Below are 26,070 nucleotides of genomic sequence, written 5' to 3' on the forward strand. Positions count from 1 at the left end.
AAACCACATATAGCACATTGTAGGACTGTCTATAAAAAGGCCATTAAATGCAGGAGACTTGCCTTACAGTCCCAAACCTGGGAAACTTTAAGGGAAGCCGCGGAGAGGAGGGATTTAAGTACCTTCTGGAGAACCATAAATATTCCATGCTTTCAGGATTCTGCAGCACCAGTAATTGGCACAACTATTCTACCAGAGCGCTGGTTTAATCATTTTAAAAAATTATATAACTTTTTAGATGAATACCCGGAGGCTGAAGAGAAAATTTGCCCGTGGAGGACAGTGATTGAATTCACTCCTGGTGAAACTAAAGCGGGCATTCTGGGACTGTCACATAATAAGGCCCCAGGCCCTGATGGGATACCACCAGACCTCTTTTTATCCAACACAGAATTTTGGGTCCCAATACTGACACGTGTGATCAATGCAGCTGTGGCCACTGGTATGCCACGCTCTTGGTCAACCTCTACTATAGTGCCCATTTTTAAAAAAGGCAAAAAGGATGACCCGCAGTGTTACCGCCCTATCTCCTTAATCAACGTAACCGCAAAAATCTTAGGCAGAATGGTACTAAACCGCCTACTGGACTGGGCAGAGGAGTACCATATAATCTCGGATTTACAATATGGGTTCAGGACTGGTAGATCAACTACGGATCAATGCCTGAATCTCTATTTACTGGTGTCAAAATATACTATAGCCAGTGATCAATCAATATATCTGGGATTTATGGATCTCTCGGCCGCATTCGACCGAGTGAACAGAGAAAAATTATGGAGTCTTTTGACTAGACTAGGAGTAGAGCCAGGTCTTGTAAATATTATGAGAGCACTCCATTGGAACACCTCCGCCAAAGTACGACTCAATTTGGCGGGAAATACAACTGCACCTTTTAATTGCACGAGTGGAGTAAGACAGGGCTGTATTCTGGCCCCGTTCTTATTCTCTCTGTATATAAACGAACTGGAACAGGCATTGTGCAAATTGAACGCTGATACTCCAAGGGTAGGGTCTCGCCCAATTCCAGTGCTGTTATACGCAGACGATGCGGTCCTTCTGGCACGCACCCCAAGAGGTCTGCAATGCTTAATAGATGGCTTTGTTGATTTTATGGACACTCTAGACCTGGCAGCCAATTTAACTAAGTCCTATGTTTTAATAGCCGGGACGAAACCGTGTAAAAAATTCACATACTGTATAGGCACTCACACACTTGAACAAGTAAAAACCTTTTCGTACCTGGGTCTTTTATTTGATGGGCTTTTAAATTTTTAATTGAAGAACGGTGTACAAAATTGATCTCATCAACAGGAGCAATAATGAATTATGGCCGTAGGCTGGGCCGGTGGTCGCCGGAGCAGGTTTGCACCTTTATGGCGCCATTTGCTGCCCCAAAGTTATGTACGGCGCAGAAGTTTGGGGCTTCGCAGGGGCACGGCAAATACAAGTTGAGGAAAATAAATTCCTGCGGAGAATACTCAAAACGCCCCAGAGCTCCCCAGCCTACATCACCCATGCTGAATTAGGGAGGCCATACATCGAAGACCTGATCAAGGTCAGGCCCGTTATGGCTTGGCTGAGGATCTGGTCCAATCCGGATGCGGAACTGGGGAGACAAATTATTAGAGATTGCATCAGTAGGGATAAAGGGATGCGCATCCCGTGGTTTAAATATGTAAAACTGACACTAGAAGGAATAGAATGTCTAGACCTTTTTACTAACCCAACCACAATCATACCCCAAGATAAGGACAGAATTAAGAGCTTGCTCCTGAGGAAAGCTGCAGATTGTAGATTTGATTCTGAGGGTAGGAAGATTTTAGCTTGCGCGCACAGCACCACCAAAACAGTAGGTGGCATGGAACCATATCTCAGTCTGATACATAATGCAGAAATTAGGTTTTTATTTACTCGTTTTAGGCTCAACCTTATACATCATTTGTTGGCAGATCCCGCGGGTTATACCGCCACGGTTGAGCAGAAAGGACCCTGAGGTTGCGATAGTAAATCTCCGCAGGATTCCCTTCATTTTGTATTGTTATGCCCTTTTTATTCATTTCCCAGGCGTTATTACTTAGTAAGAATTTTAAAAAATGGCAAGTTTAGACAAGTCAGGGCCGCTCTATTATATTTACAAAGGGCTGAAGACCCATTGACCCTGGCATGTATAACAAGTTTTCTGAAAGTTGCACTGAAAATAAGAAATACTAGAGGGCAACCAGGATTGAATAATGGCTGAAGGCACTGTATTGAAATGTTTTACATTTTAACGCACTGATCTGTATGTGGATTACCTTGTTATATCGATATATGTGTGTTATTTTAACTATATTTTTTAAAGACATGATACCAGCACTTTTGGGAGCTGTCACATAGTTGTATTTGTTAAAAATTATATCTGCAGGATAGTATGCTCTGGCCATTGTACTTGTAAATATGCACTTTAAGAGCTGTATAGATATTACAAATGTATTTTTTAAACTGTGTAAATGATGTGGTATGCATGCTTTTTATAATAATTGTCTTGCTTTTATGGTGACATGTATTGCACCGAATAAAGCTGATCTAAATTTGAAATTTGATGAAGGGGAAAAATTTGATCAGATGTAAATTCATTATGAAAGCAATGGCATATATATATTTATACATAGTTCACTTGGCCCAAAATATGTGGCACATGCCAGGAATGTATTTTTTTTGTAGGCTGAGACAGAACTTAGGAAAGAATAAAAGAGTGAAGTACTAGTAGGAGGTGATTGACTGGGCACGGGTAAACACACCTTGTTTTCAGTTCGTAATGCATTGAAAACTTCATAAATGCTGCAACAATTGAAGCAGACGCACATTGCACAGCCAAGACTGCAGTGCTGAATTGAACCGTGCTGCTGTTAGATCACTGGTGGCAAACTTTCATGGGCAGAGAGGTGAAGAATGATAACGGGTGGGATATCTGCCTCGCTTAACATATACAGTGAGTATACTTAATGTGTAAATAAGCAAGAAAGTGACCACAGGGACTCCCCCCTCCAACATCCTCCTTCGCTGCTTCCAGTGCATTGGCACTACCTCTGGACCCAGCACTAGTGGTCTATGCGGCTACAAAACAAATTACACATTTTAGATGCAAGATACGCCTCCCCTTATTATATCTTCTTTTACAAAATACAACTGCAATACCTTGATACAGTTCAGTTAGCAGTATGTTCCATCAAAACTATCACCTTGGGCAGTTTGTTGTTGTTGGTTGACAATATTAGATAAATGATTTGGTCAAGCCAACCAAAAACATTTCGTAACGGAGAAGCAGAGTTATGTGACTCTGAGTTATTGAAGTGCAATGCAGAGGTGGAATAATGGTCAATAATGGCCCTGGTTCACAAATGCAATGGGAGCTCCTACTTTCCTGCCATGCTGCGCTGTCATGGAAACTGCTGGTACATTGTATAAATGAATGATAGCACAACACTAGGGAGGTACACCATGACCATGGCCACTTTCTCATTTTAACTGTTTGATCAAGAAAAAGAAATCCTTCTCCACAAACATGCTTGGTGAATAATATCTTACTTGGGCCCATAATCTCCACAATAGAGTACCAAAAATCTATACTCTTATTCTTACTCTAGCATAAGATATATATGGGGAGAGGGAAAGCATACTAAAAAGCAAAAGAAAGCTACAGACTAGTACAGACTAAGAGGAAGTCAGCTACAGAAACATGAATGATTGAAAAAAGAATAATGCAGGGATAGCAAACATTTTACAAACATTAGATAGAGGAGTTGAAAAACAATAAATGCAAAATTAAAATTATTCTAACAGTGGGGAGAAGTAAAAGTTAGGGAAATAATTATAATAACAGGATTTTCTTGGGCCAGCAGAACCATCAACTTTGGCACTGGTCGTGGTGGTGGTGGTTTCACCTGATGCAGCACTGATGGTGGCAGCCCCTTCTTTACCCGTCTTAGATGCCCTCTTGCTCTTGGAAAGAAAGAAAGAAGAGTAACTAATCTATTTTTTTTATCTCCCCAAAAATATTTTGCTAAGTAAATGCAGTATTACTGTACTTTTTTCTAACTCAGATCACCTATAGGAATAGTGGTATTGAGATGACCTAATCTTAATTTCCAAAACTTAAGCCCTATTCCCAATTTCCTCAATCTAAACTACATTTAGAGCTCCTAATTCAATGCAAAAAATGATGTTTGCTTCTCAGCCCCCTTTGATGGGCCAACTCAGTATCCTGTTCAATGCTTAAATACAAACTACACATTACTTGGAGATTGGAACTGTATGAGGTACATAAAGAAAGAAACAGTGAACGCTAACTCACTGACATTACAACTATTATTTTAGTGACAGGACAGAGGAGTCTGCCTGACTTCTTAAGTAATCAGCCCCATCGATTTCTGACAAGTACGATTAGGTAGTACCGTGCAACTGGCTAGCTCAAGTTTGATCACATAATATTTGTAAGGTACACTTAACCTACCTCTGAGTGTGAGCACAATGCTCTTTGAAAAAATAGGTATGCGGCTTGTAGCAGTCTCCCTGTACTGCCGCTTGCTACCTGTTGCTCCTCCGACATGGCACTGGGGTGGGAAAAAGTAGGAAGTACGAAAAAGAAGAAGAAAGGAAGAACTAAAGGAAGTAGAAAGGGAAAACAAAAAAAGTACAAAAAAAATCACAGAAAAAGTAGAAATAAAAGTCAAAAACATAAAATACACAAACATAAATACACACTGATAAAAAAAAGAAGTAAATGAATGGTGGATGAGTTGGATATGGGGTGGATTGCAATAGTTTTAAATGGATAAAAATATCAGGCCAACATCATTCATAGAATAAAAATCAGGTAAAACAAAATGGCCACACATGCTACTGGTGAGCATTCTTCTACTCTTTCACATGGAGTTCCATGGAATACCGATGGATTTTTGGGAAACTCTGACTGGCCTAGTTCTAATGCCAACAAAAACAAATTCAGAAAACAGGAGGAGTGAAGTCAAAACATTTGGGGGTGACCCTGCAGAGAGGGCCATGTCCAACAGGATTTAAGGAGTTATTTGGATATGTTGTGCAATGATGGAATATTTGAACCTACAGACAGTTCAGAGTGTGTTTCTGCAGTAATGATGGTTCTTGAAAAATCTGAGAAAATGCTCTTCGTGCTTGTAGTACTGTCAGATCCGATGGATCCTAAAACAAATTCTCCTCAGAACAGGAACATTGCACAAACGGGTCCACCTCCTGTTAGCCCTGACTCTGAGAATAATCAAACACAGAGTAAAGGAAGAGCAAGCGAGGGAAAGGGTATAGGGAAAAAGAACAGCAGGGAGTTAGACATCTGAAAGAACAAAGAAAAACCATACATTAACTTTCTGTAAAATTCACCACACTCATGTAAATCTCGCTGGTGTATACATAACTACTATATACCTTGAAGGAAACAAGGTAGAACCTGTTTCCTGTAAAACCACCTCACAATTCGTCACACACCAGAAAACCTGCTGAAACCTGTAAGCACAAAAAAAGGAGTTTCACACCTTATCTTCTGATTTCAGCATGTTACTAATACTGTGATACAGCAGAACATTCAATTATCTTACATACCTCATAAACATTCAAGGACATATTGATATGAACCTCAGAGAAGTTAGGAAGCATCAAAGCATAGGGGCTTCATTTAATCCAAAGCAAATAATAAAAGTCTTGTATCTTTTCCTGGTCTTCACATTCTCAATGAGCGCTAATCCAAAACAGACTGGTTAAAGAATACACAGAAGTTGTTTTGCGGTTTAAGCTTTCACCTGGCCAACCATGACATGAAGTAAGAAATGCAAATAGAAAGTGAATTGAAAGTATGGGTATCCTTCTCTCACTCTCACAATGAATGACTTGCTTCCTGCTCCATTAGCGGAGCTTCAGCAGAATACAATGACACAGAGGAGTTTCTTCACTCTCAACAAGTGTAAGAACACAACCGCTTCTGTTTCCTCAGCACCCTGCCGAGAAACGAAGCGGAAAGAAAAGTGACTGCCCTACTAGGCTCTTGCAGCATCCTCCTCTGGGGAAAGTAAGTTTTCATGAAGCTGACCTCTCCGCTGCGGCGTCCTTCTTCCTTACCTCAGGAAGACACTATGGTGCCAGGAACATGAGAAAAAATTTACCTCTTCGCAGCGGCATCCTTCTTCCAGAACGTCAAGCAGGAGAATGGAATTATGTACAGGGTTCCTTGTGCATCACTCGATTATATCCCAGGCCCCTCTACATGAGGGCATCATGGGAACTGTAGTCCACATTCGACATAAAGTGCTCTGAAGGTGTGGTAAGCCAGTAATTCCTAACAGTACGTCCCCCTTCTAAAAGCCTCTTAGGACCAACCTTGTCAGGATGGGACAAATGGAAAGCGCGCACTGCCGCGGGTGCATGGATGTTGGACACAGGCTCCCAGGAATCGTCCTCTGATGCATATCCCTTCCAGGACACCAGATACCACAACGAGCCCTGTCTGTACTTGGAGTCCAGTATGCCTCACCTTGTATTCCAGGTGCCTCTTCCATAGGATAGGCAGGGTCGCCACACGCCTAGCACTCCTGGCAGGTTTCAACAGACTGCAATGGAATACAGGATGAATCTTCAAGTGTATAGGCAATCACAAATTGTAGGCAACAGGGTTAACCTGTTTAAGCACCGTGAAAGGGTAGATATATCTAGGATAGAAAATTCTACGAGATCTGAAGCGAATATTCCTGGTGGATAGCCACACCTTGTCGCCAGAGCTATACATGGGGCCTTCCACACGGTGTTGATCAGCCCATTTCTTGTACTGTTGTTTGGCATAGTTCAAATATACTTGTATCTTCAGCCTGGGCTGAGCCTCAGGCTGATTTACAGTTTCCTGTGGTAAGGCAGCATTTTCCCATGGAATCCATGATTCACAAGAAACGGAGATACCCCAATAGCACTGTGCCATGCGTTATTGTAGGCGAGTTCAGCTAACCATAATAAGGAAACCCACAACTCTTCAGCTTCCTTGCAATAACAACGCAGGTATTTCTTAAGTGTCTGGTTCAAACATTCTGTTTGATCGTCAGTTTGTGGGTGGAGGCTGGTGGATAACGCAGAAGAGATTTGCAGGACTTTACACCACATTTGCCAAAACGAGCCACAAATTGAGAGCCCCCGCCGGACATAATAACCCTAGGAAGACCATGTAGTTTACCCACATTTTCAAGCACCAGTTGTGCTGTTTGCTCAGCGGTAGTAAGGTTGGGACACGGTATGAAATGCCCCATCTTAGTAAGGCTGTCGATAACCACCAGTATGGCAGAGAATCCCTTTTCTTTAGGCAATCCTGTAGCGAAGTCCATGATTATGGTTTGCCATGGTTGATTGGATATGGGCATGGGCATTAACTTCCCCCTTGTTTTTGAATGATCTCCTTTGGCCCTGGCACAGATCTCACATTTGATATCCACATTTTTACATCTGAAAAGAGGGTTTCCCAACAAAAGGATTGTTGCAACAACTGTATAGTTTTTAGGAAACCAGGATGTCCAGCTATGACCGACATATGACACCAATCGAAAGCCTTTCTCTGTAACCCAGAAGAAGGCAGACAGAGCTTGCCTTTTACAAAGGGTAGCCCCTGCTTGAGAATACATTGTTTCTGTGGATCTACCCTGTGACACCCCTCATCATGTGACTTCTATTTTCTCTCTTCATATAGGAAGTCCTCGACCCTTACCACACACAGCACTCTTGAAGGTTTAATGATGGATTCTTTAACCACTTCCTTTGGTTCCCTGTTGTTGCCTTGTCGAGATAAAGTATCCTTTTTCTGATTCTCTACCCCAGGTCGGAACGTAATGATGAAGTCATACTCCGCAAAAAACAACATCCATCTCATCTGCCTTTGTGTTAATTGTCTCGCTGTTTTAAGTTACTGGAGATTCCGGTGGTCGGTATATACCGTGACTTGGTGATGTGCCCCCCATAGATAATGCCTCCATTCTTTTTTTTTTTTTTTTTTTTTTGAAACCGTTTATTGCAAGACTCAAAAATATTACAAAGATGGGCCTACAACCTTCCGGCCGGCCGCTAGTAGACAAAAGGAGCATATGATACACATTATAAAGCGCATGTTGCGGCGAGGAAAATGCACAGGAGTTAGCAACGTTGGTAGCCACACCACCCGGACCCCATTGTACGGTTTCATTTTAAGCTTAACGAACAACCAGAAAAACAAACCCACAAGGCAATCAACAATCTGGAATAGCAGCATGTGCTCCCCCGGAAGGGGGACCCTACCAGTGCATAGGAGTATAAGGAAGGGGAAGAGATCAGGACTAGGGCTGGGTAGACTCGATGCCCGGTACCGGGGAGATAAGTCGGCTAAGGGGACGGGGCAGGCGACGGATCAGGCAATAACGGCGGAGCACAGATTCCCCCGCGGTAGGCGTTCCAGGGGCCCCACACTTTCACCCACATCCCAGGCTTACCTCTCGCCACATACACCACCTTTTCCCGAAACATGCACCAGTCCATATGCTCCTTCCAGGCCGAGAGAGTTGGGGGCCTCTGGGATCCCCACAGTTGAGCAATATCACGCTTGGCCACCATATACACCAGAGTCACCCACCACGTCTGTGGCGCCGAGTAGTCGGTAGGTTCCCACACATTCAACAGGCATCTCCTCGCTTCAGGCAGCAGCGCCACATGCGTAACCACTCGCAGGACCTCATGCACACCACGCCAGAATCGCTCCACCTCCGGGCATTCCCACAAGATATGCAGAAAGGTCCCCAAAGCACCACACCCACGCTTACACAGCCCGTCCACAGCATAGCCCATACGCAGGAGCCTTGGCCCCGTCATGTAGACCCTGTGGAGTATCTTGAGCTGGACGAAGCGAAGGCGGGCCGGTATGGCCACCTCTTTCGGGGAGGCCACCACAGAGGTCCAGTCCTCGTCGTCCAGCTCCAATCCATCGGCCACCCAAGCCTCGCGGAGGGCAGTCAGCAATCCCACGCGATCATTGATCAGCTTTTTATAGATCAGTGAGATCGTGCTGTCCGGAACATGTCCATCCAGCACTCTATCTTCCAGGGGGGAATACTCCGGGATGGAGGCAACGTCCGGGAAGACAGAGCATAGTGCATGACGGATCTGCAAGTACCGAAAGTACTCCCTGTCCTGCAGCTGGAATTCCGTCTGCAGCATCTCGAACGTTTTAAATCCTCCCCTCGTCCAGAGATCCCCCACTTTGCTGATGCCTATCATGTCCCACTTCTCGAAGCCCTTCGAGGTCCACAGGGAGCCCAACTGTTCGGACGCGTATAGTGGTGACGCTCGGGTCAAGCGATCCTTCCACCCCATCGCCACATTAGCCGCGTGCCACACTCGCACCATAACACGCGTGGGGCCCGTTAACCTAGCGTCGGGCGCGCTGGAGTAGAGCGCTCGATTATAGTCCCCACCCGGGAGCAGCATCTTATCCATTTCGAATGCTGGGTTTAAGGCGGGCCCGTATAGGCCGTGATTAACCGCAGCCAGCTGGGAGGCCCAATAGTACCGTTTGATATCCGGGAGGGCAATCCCCCCGTCATACCATGGGAGCGTCAGCTTTGCCAGGGCGATACGTGGCCGCCCGTCCCAGAACAGGCGGCGCTGCAAACTCTCCACCTCACGGAAGTAGCGCGCTGGGACGAGGTCCATAGTGTTCTGCAACGCGTACAGGAAACGCGGCAGCGACATCATTTTAAACAATGCCGCCCGGCCGAGCGGCGAAAGCGGCAAGCGCCGCCAGCGCGCGACATCCTCTTTCAGGCGCTGGAGGGGGGGAAGCAAGTTCCGATCATACCGGGCCTCCGGGTCCAGAGTAATGAAGACACCCAAGTACCTAAATCCCTGCGGGGCGATCTGGATCGGACAGCCCCGCGGGAGGATGGGAGCCTCCCCAGAGAGCACATACACACACGATTTAGCCCAGTTGATGACAAGACCGGAGTTACGACCGAAGGAATGCAAAACATCAACCAGTACTATGAGTGATTTACGTGGGGAAGCTAGGTACAAAAGGATGTCATCAGCGTATAGGGATACGCGGTCCTCATACTCGGGGGTCCAACGGAGACCACGAATTGAAGGATGCCACCGCAGCCACTCCGCCAGGGGCTCCAAGGCCAGTGCAAAAAGGAGCGGCGATAAGGGGCAGCCCTGCCGCGTGCCCCGGCCCAACTCGAACGGAGCCGATACTCTACCGTTCACCACCACCTGCGCCAATGGGCCCGAATACAGCAATTTGACCCAGCTGATGAATCCTGCGCCAAAGCCAAACTTCGCCAGCATCGCCCAGATGTATGGCCACTCAAGCGTATCAAACACCATGGTGGCATCCAAGGACGCCAAAATGGCCGGTTCCCGTATAAACGGGACACGTGCGAGTACCCCATGCAAACGCCGCAAGTTAAGGGCTGTGTTGCGATGGGGAATAAAGCCGGACTGGTCCTGGTGAACCAAGTCGCCCACTACGCCGACCAGCCGGTTGGCCAGCACCTTGGCGAGAATTTTGGGCTCCGCGTTCAGTAGCGAAATGGGCCGATAGGATGTAACCCGGTCCCGAGGTCTCCCCTCCTTGTGGATAACCACGATTGTAGCCAGACGCTGGTCCAGCGGGAGGGTGCCCACCGAGTGGGCCGCCAGGAACATAGCTCGGAGATGTGGCGCCAGCGTATCCGGTCGCAACTTGTATAACTCGATGGGGAGACCATTAGGACCCATGGCCTTGCCGGAAGCGACCGAGCGTATAGCGAGGGCAATCTCGTCGGAGGTGGGGGCGGCGTCCAACGACACTCTGTCCTCCTCCGAAAGGGAAGGCAGCGCGATATCCCTGAGCAGGGCACGGGAATCTTCTTCAGTGCGGGAAGACACTGGGGAATACACCCCACGGAAATAGTCCACGAAGCAGGAGACAATTTCTTCCGGCTCAGTAACACACGCACCGTCCGTTCTCTCAATCAGCGGAACTACACGACTCGCTCTCTCTTTTTTGTCCAACCACGCAATCAATTTACCAGCCTTATCACCCACATCATACAGTCTCCCCTGTTGCTCTCTACTGAGGCCCCTGGCTGCCTCCGTGACGAGGGCCCTATAGGCCGCTTGCTTGAGTTGGAGAACATGCAATGCGGCCTCCGTCACCCCGTCTCCTAAATTACCCTCCAACTCGGCTATCTCAGCTTCCACCCAGGTCACCTCCTTCCTCTCGCGCCTCCGGGTGTGGGAAATCAGGGACAGGGCCTCACCCCGGAGTACTGTCTTGAATGCCTCCCACAATGAGATAGCCGAAGGCACGGACCCCACATTTTCGTCAAAATAGCGCTGGAGGGATTTAATCAGTTCAGCGCGAATGGTGGGGTCGCGCAGATACCAGGAGTTGATCGGGGCCACCCTACCCTCACCCCTCGGAAAAACATCAAAGTGTAACAAAAGCGGGGAGTGGTCCGAGATGCCCCGCACCAAATGGCGCACCTCTCCCACCCTCCCAGCATAGGCCGCCGGGACCAGGACATAATCTAGTCGGGAGAGACTACCATGGGCCCCGGAATGGAAGGTATACTGGAGCTGCGTGGGATGTTTTAAGCGCCAGCAATCCACCAATCCCAAAGTATCCAAGAGGCCAGATAGCCACGCTTGGGCCCGGGGGAGGTCCCTAGGGGGGTGACGATCCACAGTCCCGGAAACCACCGCATTGAAATCCCCCCCCACCACTAGAATCCCCCCCGGGAGGTCAAGGAGGAGGCGCCCCAGGTCCGCAAAGGTAGTCGACTGCAGCCCCGGTGGGACGTATACTGACACAAGGACAACCACTTTGCCCTCCATTCTTCCCACCAAGACCGTGTAACGCGTCCTGTCATCGTGAAGCACCTCATCAATCTCCAAAGGGAGCGAGTTCTTCACCATGATGCCCACAACCCTTGAGCCAGACGTGAAGCCCGAGTGGGCCACTAGGCGGTAGCCACGCCGATTCATGGCGCGGTAGGAGTTGCCAATGAGGTGTGTCTCCTGCAGAAAAACTACATCGGGCGAGATTCGCTTCAAGAACTGCAGGACCACACCTCGTTTGATCCTGTCCCCCAGTCCATTCACATTCCAAGACAACAAAGTTAATTCCCTACCCCCCATCGTATACAGAAGCTATCATTCGTCCCCCCGAGAGCACTTTAGAACTAACACAAAAATACTTTTGCCTTGTGGTGAAAACAAACAACACCCCATCCCTACCCACCCACCCCAACAAAACTCCCCCCTCCCTGCACCCCTGCATGAGCCCGAACAGCCCCCCCAACGTGCAGTGTGCCTGTCGCCCCATATACAGTAGAACTAGCTAAACCCCCTAGAGGAGGAAGGAGAACCCCCAGAAGACCCTACACAACCTCCATAGGAGGGGAAAGTGTACAGACAGACGCCCAAGCGAAGGTGGCATCATTTTGTCCAGAGTGAGGCCCAAGATTAACCCCTCAGTCTCGATCCAGCGTGCCGTCTCCCCCCGCCGCCCCCCCCCCGCCCCCTCGATCACGATCCCCAGACAGAGTGTCCAGCCAGTCCCCGGCCGCTTCGGGACGATCAAAAAAGTGCGTGCGACCCTCTACCTCAACTCGCAGCTTGGCTGGGAAGAGCATAGCGTATTTAAGGTTGAGGTCTCGAAGACGGCGTTTGACGCCTAAGAAGCTCAGTCTCTGCTTCTGGACCGCTGGGGTGAAATCAGGATAAAAGTTAACCTCCATGTTGTCAAGTTTAACCGGCCCATGCAGTCTGGAGGCTTGCAGGATAGCGTCCCTGTCCCGAAAATTAAAAATCCGGGCGATGAGAGGTCGCGGAGGGGCTCCGACCCTCGGCCTTCCCCCGGGAACCCTGTGGGCATTTCCACGGCGAAGAATCTACTCAGCCCCCGTGGCTGGAGATGGGTGGCGATCAAATCCTCCACAAATAGATCCGCTGCTGCTTCCTCCCGTCCCTCGGGCACCCCGATGATGCGGATGTTGTTCCTCCGGGCCCGACTCTCGGAGTCCTCCAGGCGCCGATCCATAAGCGCGCTCGCCTGACTAAGCCGGCGCACCTCTGTCTGTAGTGCCGCCACCTCAGTCGTGAGGCCCGATGCGGTGTGGGCCAAAGAATCCACTCGGTCGTTGGTCTTAGAAAGATCGGCCCTCACCAGGCCAACATCCACGAGGACCGAGTCGATCTGCTGCGCCAGTGTGTCGAACCGCTGGCCCACCGAGGCCTTCATCTCGGCAATGGCGCCCATGACATCCCGCAGAGTCAAATCCGCGGGCAGGTCCGGGGCATCAGGAGGGCCCTCAGGGGACATGTGCGGTCCGCCGGGAGATCCCCTCTGGAGGGTGTAGCGATCCATACTGTTGGCCTGATGGACGGTGCCACGCCGGGTCGACTTGGTCTTCGCCCGGTCGCCATCTTGTTTCGTGGCCATGGCCACCAGTCTCCCAGTCGCACCAGCCACGCCGTAAAGGGCTAATAATCAGGGCCACGAGCTCCGGGGGGGCCACCTCAGGCCGGCGGGGCGGGTCACAGCCGGCGGGCAGGCAGGGCCTCCAGCGAGGCCACACTGACACCAAGAGCCCCGCGACCCAACCCTGCAGAGACGGCAAGGAGGGTGCGAAAGCGAAAATGAAAGTGCGGGGTACGCGACTCTCCAGGCCCGGCCCGCCGCTGTTGTTCACTTTGTCACTGGATCACCCCTCAGCGCAAAACCGGGGTCTTACGAGGAGAAGGCCTCAAACTTCCTTCAGTGCTCACTCCGGTGTCCGAGGTCCGATTTGAAAACGGGAAACGGGTGCCACCTCAGCTCAGGCCCATCAACACCGTCCCCTCATCCGAGACAGGATAAATTCAGGATAGTCGTAGGAGGCTGCGGAGGTCCCCGGGAGCCTCGCACCTACGCGGCCATCTTGGTTGCGCGCTGAATGCCTCCATTCTTGGAAGGCTTTTCTAATGGCCAACATTTCTTTCTCTGAGATGGTGTAATTGGCCTCTGCCAAATTCAATTTCTTGGACATGTAGGCCACAGGATGTATCTGTCCTGTTTGTTTGTCTCTTTGGGACAACACAGCTCCCACCGCAACATCCGAAGCATCCGCCTCTACTATGAAAGGCAGTTCCGATTGAGAGTGTTTGAGAACAGGAACTGTGGTAAAAGCCTTCTTTAGAAATGCGAAAGCCTCCATGGCATTAGAAATTCACACAAAAGGTTCTCTCTTTCTTAAGAGTCTTGTGATATGAGTGGAGACAGGTGAGAAATGCAGTATAAACCTACGATAGTAGTTGATAATGCCTAAAAAACATTCCACATCTCGTACATCCTTAGGAACTGGGCCAGTCCTGTACTGCCTTCACCTTTCTCTCAGTGATTCCTAACCCAGAAGGGCTCAACATGTCTCCTAGAAACTCGATCTCATGTACATGGAAGTCACATTTACTCAACTTTCAGTACAAATGGTGCACTCTCAGTCTTTGTAACACCAAGGACACATGACGCACATGGATGGTTTCATTCACTGAGTACAATGTCAATGTATACAACCACAAAAGTGTCAACATACACTTTCAGCACATCGTTCAGCAAAAACTGAAAGGCAGAAGGGGCGTTACATAGCCCAAACGGCATAACAGTGTATTCATAAAGTCCATACCATGTCTTAAAGGCTGTCTTCCATTACTCTCCCTCTCTCATTCTCACTAAGTGGTAAGCCCCCCTGAAATCTAGTTTTGTATACACAACTGCTTCCTTGACCTGATCTAGTAGTACTGAGACCAAAGGAAGAGGATACCTGTTTCTAATGGTATTCTTGTTTAGCATGCGATAGTCTATACACGTTCTTAGGTCACCGTTTGCTCTGGAGATAAAGAAAAGAGGAGACGCGGATGGGGAACGAGAAGGTCTAATGAATCCTATGTCAAGGTAATTGTCCAAATATTCTCTCAAATGTCGTGTTTCAGGGTCTGACAAAGCATACACTCTGGAGGACGGCATGGTGGCCCTCGTTATTAAATTAATTAGACAGTCGTACTCCCTGTGTGGTGGAAGCGTTTCTGCCTTGCTTTCACTAAAAACATCCTCAACTGTCTATACACAAAAGGTAAGGCTACTTCTTTTTACACAGCAGTAGCAACGCACCATGGGTGAGCTAACACCATTGCCTGTGTGGGGTTTTCAGCTAGATGTAATGCAGTCATCGGATCAAAACAACACTGATTTATGCCTCCAGTCAATTGTAGGGTTATGATGCCACAACCAAGGCATCCCTAAAATAATCTTGTATTGCAGGGCATCTATAATGTTTAAAGTAACGGTTTCTTCATTCTTCAGTCCCTCACTAATGACTGATAAACTAACCAATGCAGTCTCAGTAATCGGGGCAGACATCAATGGTTTTCCATCTACAGCCAATACCTTCTGAGGAGTGTCCCTAAGAATACGATTTAACTTTAACTTGCGTACCAGTCCCAGATCAATAAAGTTACCTGTGGCTCCAGAATCTATCATAACCGCCACTTCATGACTCTGGTTTTCACCCGGTAATGACATGGAAAGTACTATGTGCTATTTTGTTATGTGTGTTTCTGCCACCGATAGTGAAGGCACATCCTACTCCTTCTCAACAAGGGTGGATAAAGGAGCATGACTACTTTCTTTAGGTACCATAACAGAAGCCACGACCTTCTTTTCAAAAATATGTTTATTAGCATTTTATCACATATTACAATACAAACTGACAATGGTGCATCAAGATAAGTGCAGAAGGCATGGCATGCAAAGAAGACCAAAATGTGATGTTCGCCATTAGCTATATATCCCCCGCTGGTATCCCAAAGAGACCTGGAAGAATAAGTACAGCTTCAAATGCAAGGGCGGGGAGTAGGTCTTTACCACAGTAAAACACACCACTCGTCAGTCTTTCTTTTGTGACGGTGCTAACCCAAAGCCTTCCATCGGGGAAGGTGTCCTTCAAAGGGAGAAAGTCCCTAAAATAGAACTCCCAGGATATAAGAAAAGACAAAAGAAACCCCCCCTCCCTCCCACCCAACCCAGTACTGGTGGCGGCTATCCCACTACACCGTGGTTTCAGGTCATGGTATCCTCGAGTAGGTTAAAACTGGAAAAGATGCATATCTCTGACTGATGCAGGGCAATCAATGGGACCCATCTATATTTGAAGTTTTTGTATTTGTCTCTGAATATATCGGCTATACTTTCAAGGCATAGTAATTTCCATAGCCTGGAGTGCCATAATGAGATTGAGGGGGCCTCCTTCTTCCATGCGGCAGCTATCGCTACCTTCGCTGCTCCAATGGAGGTCCACATAATGGCCTTATCTGCCTTAGTTTGATGTTTGAGTGAGGGATCGCGAAGACCCAGGAGAATTTCTGCCATATTGGTCGGAATAGGGTACCCCAGTATATCTCTAATTTGTATCACCCCACGGGTATCCTGGCGCATAGAGACCATGATGACATAAGGCAACCAATCGATTCGGCCACTAGACGGGAACCTACTAGCTGTTTCTGGCAAATAGCCAGGTCTTAAGGTTTTTCCTAAATGACAGTAAAGAGTCTACTTGTCTAAGGCTTAGGGGAATTTCATTCCATAGACAGGCTGCTGCCAGGCCGAAAGCTCTGCCCCCTAGCTTTGTCGAGTTAACTCTGGCAACAGACGCCAGGCTTTGGCTGGCGGACCGAAGAAGTCTTTTGGGCGCATACCAGGTAAGCCGTTCTTGTAAGGAGAGCGGACCGGAATCATGGAGTGCTCTAAAGACAAGACATAAAGATTTAAAACTGACTCTGTCCTTGATAGGAAGCCAGTGTAAATCCCTCAGTGCCTGCGTCGCGGAGGAATTACGCTGTCTCTTAAGGGCCAGTTTAGCTGCCATAGACTGGACTCTTTGCAACCCCTGTAGAATGTACTTGGGAGCACCCAGATACAGGGAGTTGCAATAGTCCAGTCTACTCATGATGATACTACGGACCACCAAAGGCCTCACTTCACTAGACAGTAGAGGGAGGATCTGACGGAGGGCTCTCAATAGTGCAAAACATATGGCCTGGGTTTTCATTTGAAGGTCTTCATCAAACATGACTCCCAGGTTACGCACCGTCCTGGATGCCTCTATAAGGGCATCCTCTGGTCTGAGCCTGAATTCACCTATCAGTTGTCTGGACAGTCTCGCTGCACCACAGTACAGCAGCTCTGTTTCCCCGCATTAAGCTGGAGAGAATTAACTCCAAGCCAGTCTGAGATCTGCCCCATGCACGCCTGAAAGGAACTCATGGATACTGCATGCTTTACGTGGATGGAAAAAGACAATTGAATGTCATCGGCATAGTTGATAACATCAATCCCAAAAGATTTTATGATGGGGATCAAAGGGCTTAGATAGACATTAAAAAGAATCGGGCTGATTGCTGAGCCCTGGGGTACTCCAGAGCATACTGGAGACCATGAGGAGACATAAGGCACCATACTGACCGCCTGCTGTCGACCTGACAGATATGATTGAAACCATTTCAGGGCACATCCCCTTACTCCAATACTCTCTAGTCTTGCCATCAGTACTGCGTGGTTGACCGTGTCGAATGCGGCCGACATATCCAGTAGGACCAACACTGAAGAGGTCCCACTGTCGGCTCGCATTCTCAACTTATCCATCATTGTGATCAGAGCGGTCTCCGTCCCATGCCCTGGCCGGAACCCAAACTGGTCCCTGTCCAGGAGAAGATTATCCTCTAAGTAGCATGACAGAGACCTACTGACCAACTTTTCCACGATTTTAATAGGGAAAGGCAGCAATGATATGGGGCGAAAGCTAGCATTCAGCAAGGGGTCCAGGGATGGCTTCTTCAACAGGGGGGTCACCATCGCTTGTTTCCAAACGCCTGGTACCGCTCCTTCATTCAAGGATTGGCAACAGATGAGCCGTAAGGCCGGTAAAAGAATGGGGCCGTGATCCTTCCAAATTTTATGAGGAAGGGGGTCAAGAGGTGATCCAGATGAGACCTCCAGTGCTAAACTGTTGAAAAGATCCTCTGTGAGGGGTTGGAAATTTTCCAGTGATGTGGTCGATCTATTGTCCTTGATAGTTAATGGTGAGCCCTTAGAATCAGAAACAAAGCCCCCCACAATTTTGGCCACCTTATCAATAAAGAAGGCGGCAATCTCATTGCAGAGCCTTTGTGATGGCTGGATTCCATTAGCCGTATTCCATTAGCCGTACACCCAGGGTTACTAAGGTCTTTAACAATTTTGAAAAGAGCCTTAGTACTATTGGGCGCCTGTAAGATAGAGTTGGCATAGGATTTCCTCCCAAAAGGGTTGTATCACAGGACAGTCCCACCAAATATGTTGAAAATCACCCAGTAGCCCACAACCCCTCCAACACATATCTGATGAATTGGAGAATATTTTTTTGATCTTAGTAGGGTACAGGTACCAATCCATCATAGTTTTTAGGTGGGCTTCCCGTAGCTCTATAGAATGATTGAATTTTGTGATGTCTGACCATAGCCCTGACCGTTCTCTATCTTGGATATCGCACTGTAAAATTCCCTCCCACATGTTCATTTAGCAGAGTGTGTATAGAAGTAAGAAGATAGTTATACAGATAGGAGATCACTCCTTTCATAGAATCTACAGTCTGTAAGTAGGTTTCAAATTTCATGAGGGGGCGAGTGGGCGAGTGCCTGCTTTTTAAATGTGAGATGTAAGAGCCCAGTGTTTCAGTTGAAGATAGTGAAAATATTCGGTAGGCTCCAACCTATAATCTCTCTTGCAGTTGTTGAAAGTGAGACTGTCCTAATTATGGAAGAGGTGTGTGAGCACTCTACAGCCCCCCTCCCTCCACTGGTCAAAGGTTCCCTCCTGAAGGGCCAGAGGAAAGGCCGGATTAAAGTGGATTGGTGTATAAGGCGATAGAAATGTGGTCCAATGGTCATTGCTCGATATACAGTCCCATACTTTTAGGGTAGTCTGGGTAGGCGTGCTAAGAAAAGCATTCTCAGGTCTATCCCTCCTAGGTCTCCATATGAGGTCCCAGATCGTCCTCCCTGCAAAAGCTCTATCCATATGTAGCCAGTGTTTCTCCTATTCACTCTTGGCCCATTCGGTCACCACCCGATGCTGAGCTGCTTTATAATAAAGACCAAAGTCCGGGAGGCCCGCCCCCCTCCCTTCTTGGTCTCTGCAGGATTGAAAAGGAGAAACAGGCTCGTCCCCCTTGCCAAATGACCCGTAGAATCATGGATGTTATTTTAGGGAGAAAATCTTTGTCGAGTTCCACGGGGAGTGCCTGAAAGAGGTACAAGTGTTTAGGAAGCACTGTCATTTTAACCACATGTATACGGCCAAGCCAAGATATGAAGAGCGGTTTCCAGCATACAAGGTACGCCTGGAGTCACAAGAGGGAAGGTGCGAAGTTAGCTCTATAAAGCTCCTCCACTCGTGATGTCAATTGAACCCCCAGGTACTGGAGTGGGCGGGAAGTCCATTGTAGTTGAGTCCATGTCCGAAGTTCCCTGAGTTCGGCGTCTGGGATTGTAAGTGTTAGATTTGGGGGTCTCTAGTTGGCAGAGGTAGGTACCTTTGTCCAAATATGGGCCTGTTGTGTCTAGTCAGGGTAAGGGGGTACACTCCTAAAAAAAACCCTGCTCACCCCCTTGGTAGCTTGGCATGAGCAGACAGGCTTATCTCAGAGGCAGTGTGTAAAGCATTTGTGAACAACACTACAGATGGACACCACACAAGTTGTATATTAAAAATAAGTATATTTTATATAGACTTAACACTAACGCTGGGCGTAGTTCGCGAAGTAGCACTTTGCGAAGCTACGCAAAGTGCAGTTCGCACTACGCGAGCTACGCGTAGCACTTCGCGAACTGCGTAGTACCTTGTTCGCACTGTGCCAGATGTCGTTTTCAATGATTGCACAGTGCGGACAAGCAACCGGCACTGTGCAATCATTGAAAATGGCATCTTGCACAGTGCGAGCTGTAGTTTTCTGCTGCTCGAGTAGATTTTTACTCGAGCGGCAGCTTTCTCAACGCGAACTGGTAGTTTCTCATCGCGAGCGGTCGTGAGCATACGCGACCACTCGCAATGAGAAACCTGACCTCCTCGCATTGGGAATCTCGCCGGGAGGTTTATTTTCCATGCTCGCGATCGCCAACTTGATGTTGCTGATCGCGAACAAGGAAAAAGTCTCGCCGGGATGTCATTTTGCTTGCTCGCGGTCGCCAACTTGACGTTGAGGACCGCAAGCAAGCAAAAAATGACCGCAGCACTACGCAACACTACGCTACGCGTGTTCGCACTGTGCTACGTGCAGTTCGCGTAGTGCGAAGTAGCGTGAACTTCGCAAACCTCGCGAGCGTAGCGTAGTGCTTTGCCCAGGCTTACTTAACACAAGACCACAAACGACAAAAATCCACAATACTGTACTTAAAATGGTAGAATTAGCTTAGTTCTCTTTAGATGTTAAAATGCGACACTTTGAGTTGAATGTACCTTTGGATGCATAATGCTATACAACGAAAGTGTTGCAGGGAAGGTGATGAGTCGGTTCCTTACACGCAGGAACGGTGATGCGTCGGTTTCTTACTGCACTTCCGTGGCGATGCGGCCCGCAACGCCGTGATGCGATGAAGATCTGGTGCGATGAAACAAAGATGGTGTCTTCTTCTTGATGAGACACGATGCGAGCACGCCTGACGGCCGTGCTGCGACTCAACGATTCTCCTGAGTCACAACAGGCCCTGCGACATGCTTCTCCAGTGATGTGAGACGCTTCGGCGAGGCGATGAGACAACTGCAGCGGCGAAACCCTTGTTCAGTGATGCGATGACCGCGGCTACGGATACAACACTTGTTCTCCGGTAATGCTTGATGCTTCTGCGAGGCGATGCGACAACTGCAGCGGTGACACCCTTCTTCAGTGATGCGATGACAGCGGCTGCAGTGGTGACACGCTTCTTCGGTGTTGCGAGACGCTTCTGCGATGCGATGCAACAGCTACAGCAGCGACACGCTTGTTCCGTGATGCGACGACAGCGGCTGCGGCTGCGACTGCGACACACTTCTTCTTCGTGAGTCACACTTCCAGCTCCTAGCGACACGCAGTCCTTCAGAAAGCACAACACAACTGCAGGCACTACCAAAGAACTCTTGGGGAGCTGGTGGTTGAAGTCTGTTGTCCCTGCGACTTCAGCAGGAGGCAAGCTCTTTCTCAAGCCCTTGGAGATCCTTCACAAGTTGATGAAAGTACATACAAAGTTCCTCTCTCTTCTCTTTGGCAGGTAGGCAACCACTGCAGGCCAATCCCTCAAGCTTAGGGATAGTCTCTCCTCAGTCTCTCTGGTTCCTCTCCTCAGCAAAGGTTTCTTCTTGTTTCCCAAAAGTGATCTAAAGTTCTTGAGTTTGGGTCCCAATATTTATACTCAGTTTCTCTTTGTTCTATGAGGACAGAGAGGCCTTTGCCTAGTCCAAACCAGTTCTGGTCAGTCCTGGAATAATCTGTTTACATGACTCCTTCTTTACTTTCACAGTGCAGGGCAGAGACGTCAGACGCACCACAGGAGGTGGAGCCAGCATTGTGGAGGGAAGGCACAGCCCTATTCAGGTCCCAGGTGCAACTCCTCCCACCCATCTTCATGCAGATCTTTCTATTCAGCTCTATGCTGACTCACCCTGTCTCCTGGAATCCCCAAACCCCTGTCACTCAAACTCCAGACAAGGATTACACAGACTAGCAGAGGCAGGCTTGGATGGTTAGACAAGAAAATAACTACTTTCTAAAAGTGGTATTTTCAAACACAGAATGTTAAAAACCAACTTCACTTAAAGATGCATTTTATCATAGGGGTGTCCGATATGAAGAAATGGGAAGGTTTAGGGACTGGCAAGTGGGTGCACTTGCCCAGTCAGCATGGCAATACCAGACTGCACACAGGCTCTGCAATGGCAAGCCTTAGACACACTTTTACAGGCTGCTTCTGTGGGTGGCACAACCAGTGCTGCAAGCCCACCAGCAGCATTTGGTTTACAAGCCCTGGGCACTCCTGGTGCACTGTACTAGGGTCTGACAGGTAAACCAAACTAGCCAATCATGGAATCACTAATCCATACATCAATTTACCATAGGGAGCACTTGCACTGTGGCACTGGACCGCAGTGGCACAGTGCCAAAAAGCATCTAACACCAGCAAAAACACATGAGGCAACGTAAAAAAATGGAAGGGAGACCCACGCCAAGGTGCCAGGTCTAACAGTAAGATTAAGGATATAGGATTTCTCTGTATTAACCTTGAAGCCCGCTATCGCTTCAAAGTATGTGAGTTCCGTTTGAAGTGTGGGAAGAGAGGTGGCCGGTTCCGTAAGCGATAGGAGCACATCTCCCGCAAAAAGTGATATCTTATAGATTTCCCCACTGAAACGAACTGCCCTTTATCTCTGGTGCTGTGTGGAGGGCCATGGCCAGCGGCTCAATACTGAGGGCGAACAATAGAGGTGACCCTGGCGGGTACACCTAGTTGAGGGAAAGGGAGCCGATAAAATCCCATTCACCTGTACTCTCGAGCGAGGTTGGACATAATTAGCCCGGATCTTTTTAATAAATTTATCAGCAAACCCAAAGTGTGCGAGCATGGTAAAAAGGAATGTCCAATCCACCCTATCAAATGCCTTCTCGGCATCTATCCCCACCAGTATTGCCGGGATCTGTTTCCTGTTAGCTTTCTCAATTAGGTGGATTATACGTCTAGTGTTGTCATGAGTCTGGCGGCCTTTAATAAATCCAGACTGATCCGGGTGGATGAGATCTGGCATAAGGTCATTTAGTCGGGCTGCGAGAACAGCCGAGTATAATTTTGTATCTAAATTGAGAAGTGCGATAGGACGATATGAAGAGCACATCTGTGGGTTCTTCCCTTGCTTCGGAATAACCGTGGTCACAGCTTCCGCCATCGAGGGAGTGACCTCGCCCGTCTCAGCCATTGTATTAAAAAGGTGGGTAAGATGACGTAAAAGGTCGAGCGAAGGTTTTGTAGAATTGGGCCATAAACCCGTTGGGGCCTGGGGCTTTCTGTGGTTTGAGGGATTTGACGGGTAAGGCCATCTCCCCCGAAGTGATAGGAGCCTTAAGTTTGTCATTCCAGTCTTGTGAGACTTGGGGGAGCTGAAGGGCGTGCAGGTAGCTATTTTGCACATCTATGTCCCGCGATTCCCCCGTATATAGGTTCTCGAAGAAGGAACCAAAAATATCGGCCTTTTCTGCGTCTTTATGAGTCAGCCCTTCCTGCCAGTCCTGTATGCCGCATATGTATTCCTGTTCCCGCTTTTCCTTCAGCTGTCGAGCTAAATGTTTACCGATCTTATTCCCCTGGGAATATGAAAGCTGACGGAGTTTCAGGAGAGTACTCCAGCCTATTGTTGTATATGTCTCTAAGTTTCCCCCTTAATGTGGTAAGCGTGCGAAGAGACTCTCTAGTGGGTCTGTTTTTATGGGTTGTTTCCGCTAAGGTCAGTTCGGCTTCCAGATCTACTCTTTCCTTGGTCCGTTGTTTATTCAAGGTGGAGTTAAGCGCAATACATCGTCCTCTAAAAACCGTTTTAAAGGCGTCCCAGTTATTGATCTCGGAGGTATCTGCGGGTACATTCCTGGTAAAAAAATCCGTGATCGTGTCTCTCATTTTTGTACAGAGTGCCCTATCTCTCGTGAGGGAGGCTGGAAAGTACCACTTGGGAGATGTAGATTACCCCACGACAAACAGACGAGACTAGACAATGGTCCGACACGGACAGTGGGAAAATCTTAGCCTCTCGGAGGGCTCCCATTAAGTTTTGGCTGATGAATATATAGTCGAGCCAGGAGTATGTGCGGTACACATGTGAATAAAAGGTATAGTCTCGCGTCTGGGAATAGAGGGTCCCCCAGGCGTCTCTAAGGCCCATGTTGTGTATTTGTTGTTTTGTCTCTGTGGAAAAGGAGCAAGACTCCTGTCTATGGGAATGGGTGCTATCAAGATATTGCCATGTTAGGTTAAAATCCCTTAGTAGGAGTGTCGATCCCTCCGCAAAATACTGTATTTTCCCAAGGAGCACCTGAAGGAAGGCTGCCTGCCCTGTGTTGGGTGCATATGTTGAGATGAATGTGCAGAGTCTACCCTTCAGGATGCCTTTAACCATTACCCATCACCCCTCCTTGTCTGATTTAGTAGCAGTTGGCTGATATTTCATAGAGGTGTGAAAAAGCATCGCGGTCCCCTGGTGTTTAGGGAGTGCAGATGCCCTGTAGATCAAGGGGTAGTGTTTGTGACAGAGGTGGGTCTCCTCCGCTCGGGGTAGATGTGTCTCTTGTAGTGCTACTATATCCAGGTGGTGATCAGAAATATATTTCCAGACTTTTTGCCTTTTTTGAGGTGAGTTAAGGCATGTCACATTCCAGGAGCCTACTGTGAGTACCATTTGTTCCGTGTCGCACCCCTCTGCCTTCTCTTGAAACTGTGTGCCAATCTCCTGGTCTCTGCAGTAAAGCCCCTACGTGGCATGAATCCTGGATATGTCTGCTGTGTAGAGCACAACTTAGTCAAAGCGCATCTGCATGAAAAACCTTTAAAAAGCCGCCACCAGTCCCCCTGCCCCCCCACCCAACAAACCTAAAACCAAAAATCCCAAAACATAACAGGAGTAACCTTATCAAGCATCGGGTCGGTGGTAGTTCTCCGACAGTGGGCTAAGGAGCCCACGTATTCTTGACGGAGGGACGAAGTGATCAAGGTCCCGGTTCGCTCCTCCTCTGGATGGTCTAAAGAGTCCGAGCCGCCCTACGTGCTCAGTCTGGTGGAACAACCAGGACTATATTCTCAAGTGCCCCCTATGGGTTAAAGAAGATCAAGCGTGTATGTATGTGCAGCAAGCGTCATGGCGCGGTGCAACAGAGGTCACGTTCTCCCCCAACATAGGGCCATAATAGGCCCCGCTCTTGTCCGTAGACCTACATTGTGTCTGCATCTCCAATCGACAAAGTCCTGAAGAACCAACAGATGATCGCGCCCCCATCTTGGGACTCGTAGTCCCCTCCCATTTGGAAGTTCTCTATGTCTGAGTCAGGGCTCTCCCCTGCAGTCCGCATCCCAGATACTGAGCGGGGCTGGTGCGTGCAATTGGTCTGAGTCATTTGTGGTTCCCTCGTGAGCTTGTGGACCACTGAGAGTTAGGGGAGCTGGTGCTCTGTGTACTTCGCGCTTTGCTCTGTGGGAGTTCAGTTTCCTCTATGGGGAGACCCAACAGATCCAGCCCCTGCTTTTAATCTACCACATGAGTACCATTGAGTTGGGTAACAATATACATCTGTTATTCAGCGCCAAGATGCCCAGTTGCTGGGGTGAACGTGCGCTTTACAAATACACATGTTATGTTATGTTAGGTTATGTTATGTCTCTGTTTGTTATGGTATTCAAACCTCAAGCCAAATGGATAGGTCCAACGGTATCTGATCTTGTCAGCGCATAGTTTGGAGGTGATGGGTCGGAATTGTTTGGATGTCTTGGCTCAGCTCTCTCCTCAATTCCACCTTAAAAACTCGCAGGGAGGACATAAGATCTTCCTTGGTGAGGACCATGGTGGTCGTTTCCCCGTCGCGATCCAAAGATTGATGTTTGTCTGCTGGCAGAAAAAAGCTTGAGACCTTGTTTGATGCTCTGGTTACTGTCTTCTTTGGCGGCATAGAGGCTGAACCCCCCTGGTCCCCACTGTCTTGGCATCGTAAGGCTTAAGCAGCAGGACCCTGCTGTACTGTATCCCGGGGGAGCTCGGTTCCCGCGATTGACCAGGGTCCTTGTTAAAGGGGGCTTCACGGAGCGACAACTTCAAAATAAACTGGTATGGGGTATACAGTGTGTCCCAGGTGGCAGGCACTCGTTGTGGGCTCTGGACACCAAGAGACTGAGGGATCTAGGCATCCCCTGGCCCGAATGACCAGCCAGGGTGTACCACTGGTGGAG

At 48.4% G+C, this 26,070-nt stretch overlaps 1 long non-coding RNA gene across 1 annotated transcript in view; it reads right to left on the minus strand.

Moving 5' to 3' along the window:
- Positions 1-3,469: 3,469 nt before the first annotated feature.
- Positions 3,470-26,070, minus strand: part of LOC146816716 (uncharacterized) — a 37,842-nt gene continuing 15,241 nt past the window's right edge. Inside the window, exons 2-4 of the long non-coding RNA XR_014962481.1 lie at positions 5,440-5,517; positions 4,493-5,347; positions 3,470-3,981 (exon numbers count right to left, since the gene is read on the minus strand). This is a non-coding gene — a long non-coding RNA (uncharacterized LOC146816716). The remainder of the gene's footprint in view (positions 3,982-4,492; positions 5,348-5,439; positions 5,518-26,070) is intronic.

Source organism: Triturus cristatus, chromosome 6 (genome assembly GCF_964204655.1).
Source record: "Triturus cristatus chromosome 6, aTriCri1.1, whole genome shotgun sequence".
In the NCBI taxonomy this organism is placed as follows: domain Eukaryota; kingdom Metazoa; phylum Chordata; class Amphibia; order Caudata; family Salamandridae; genus Triturus; species Triturus cristatus.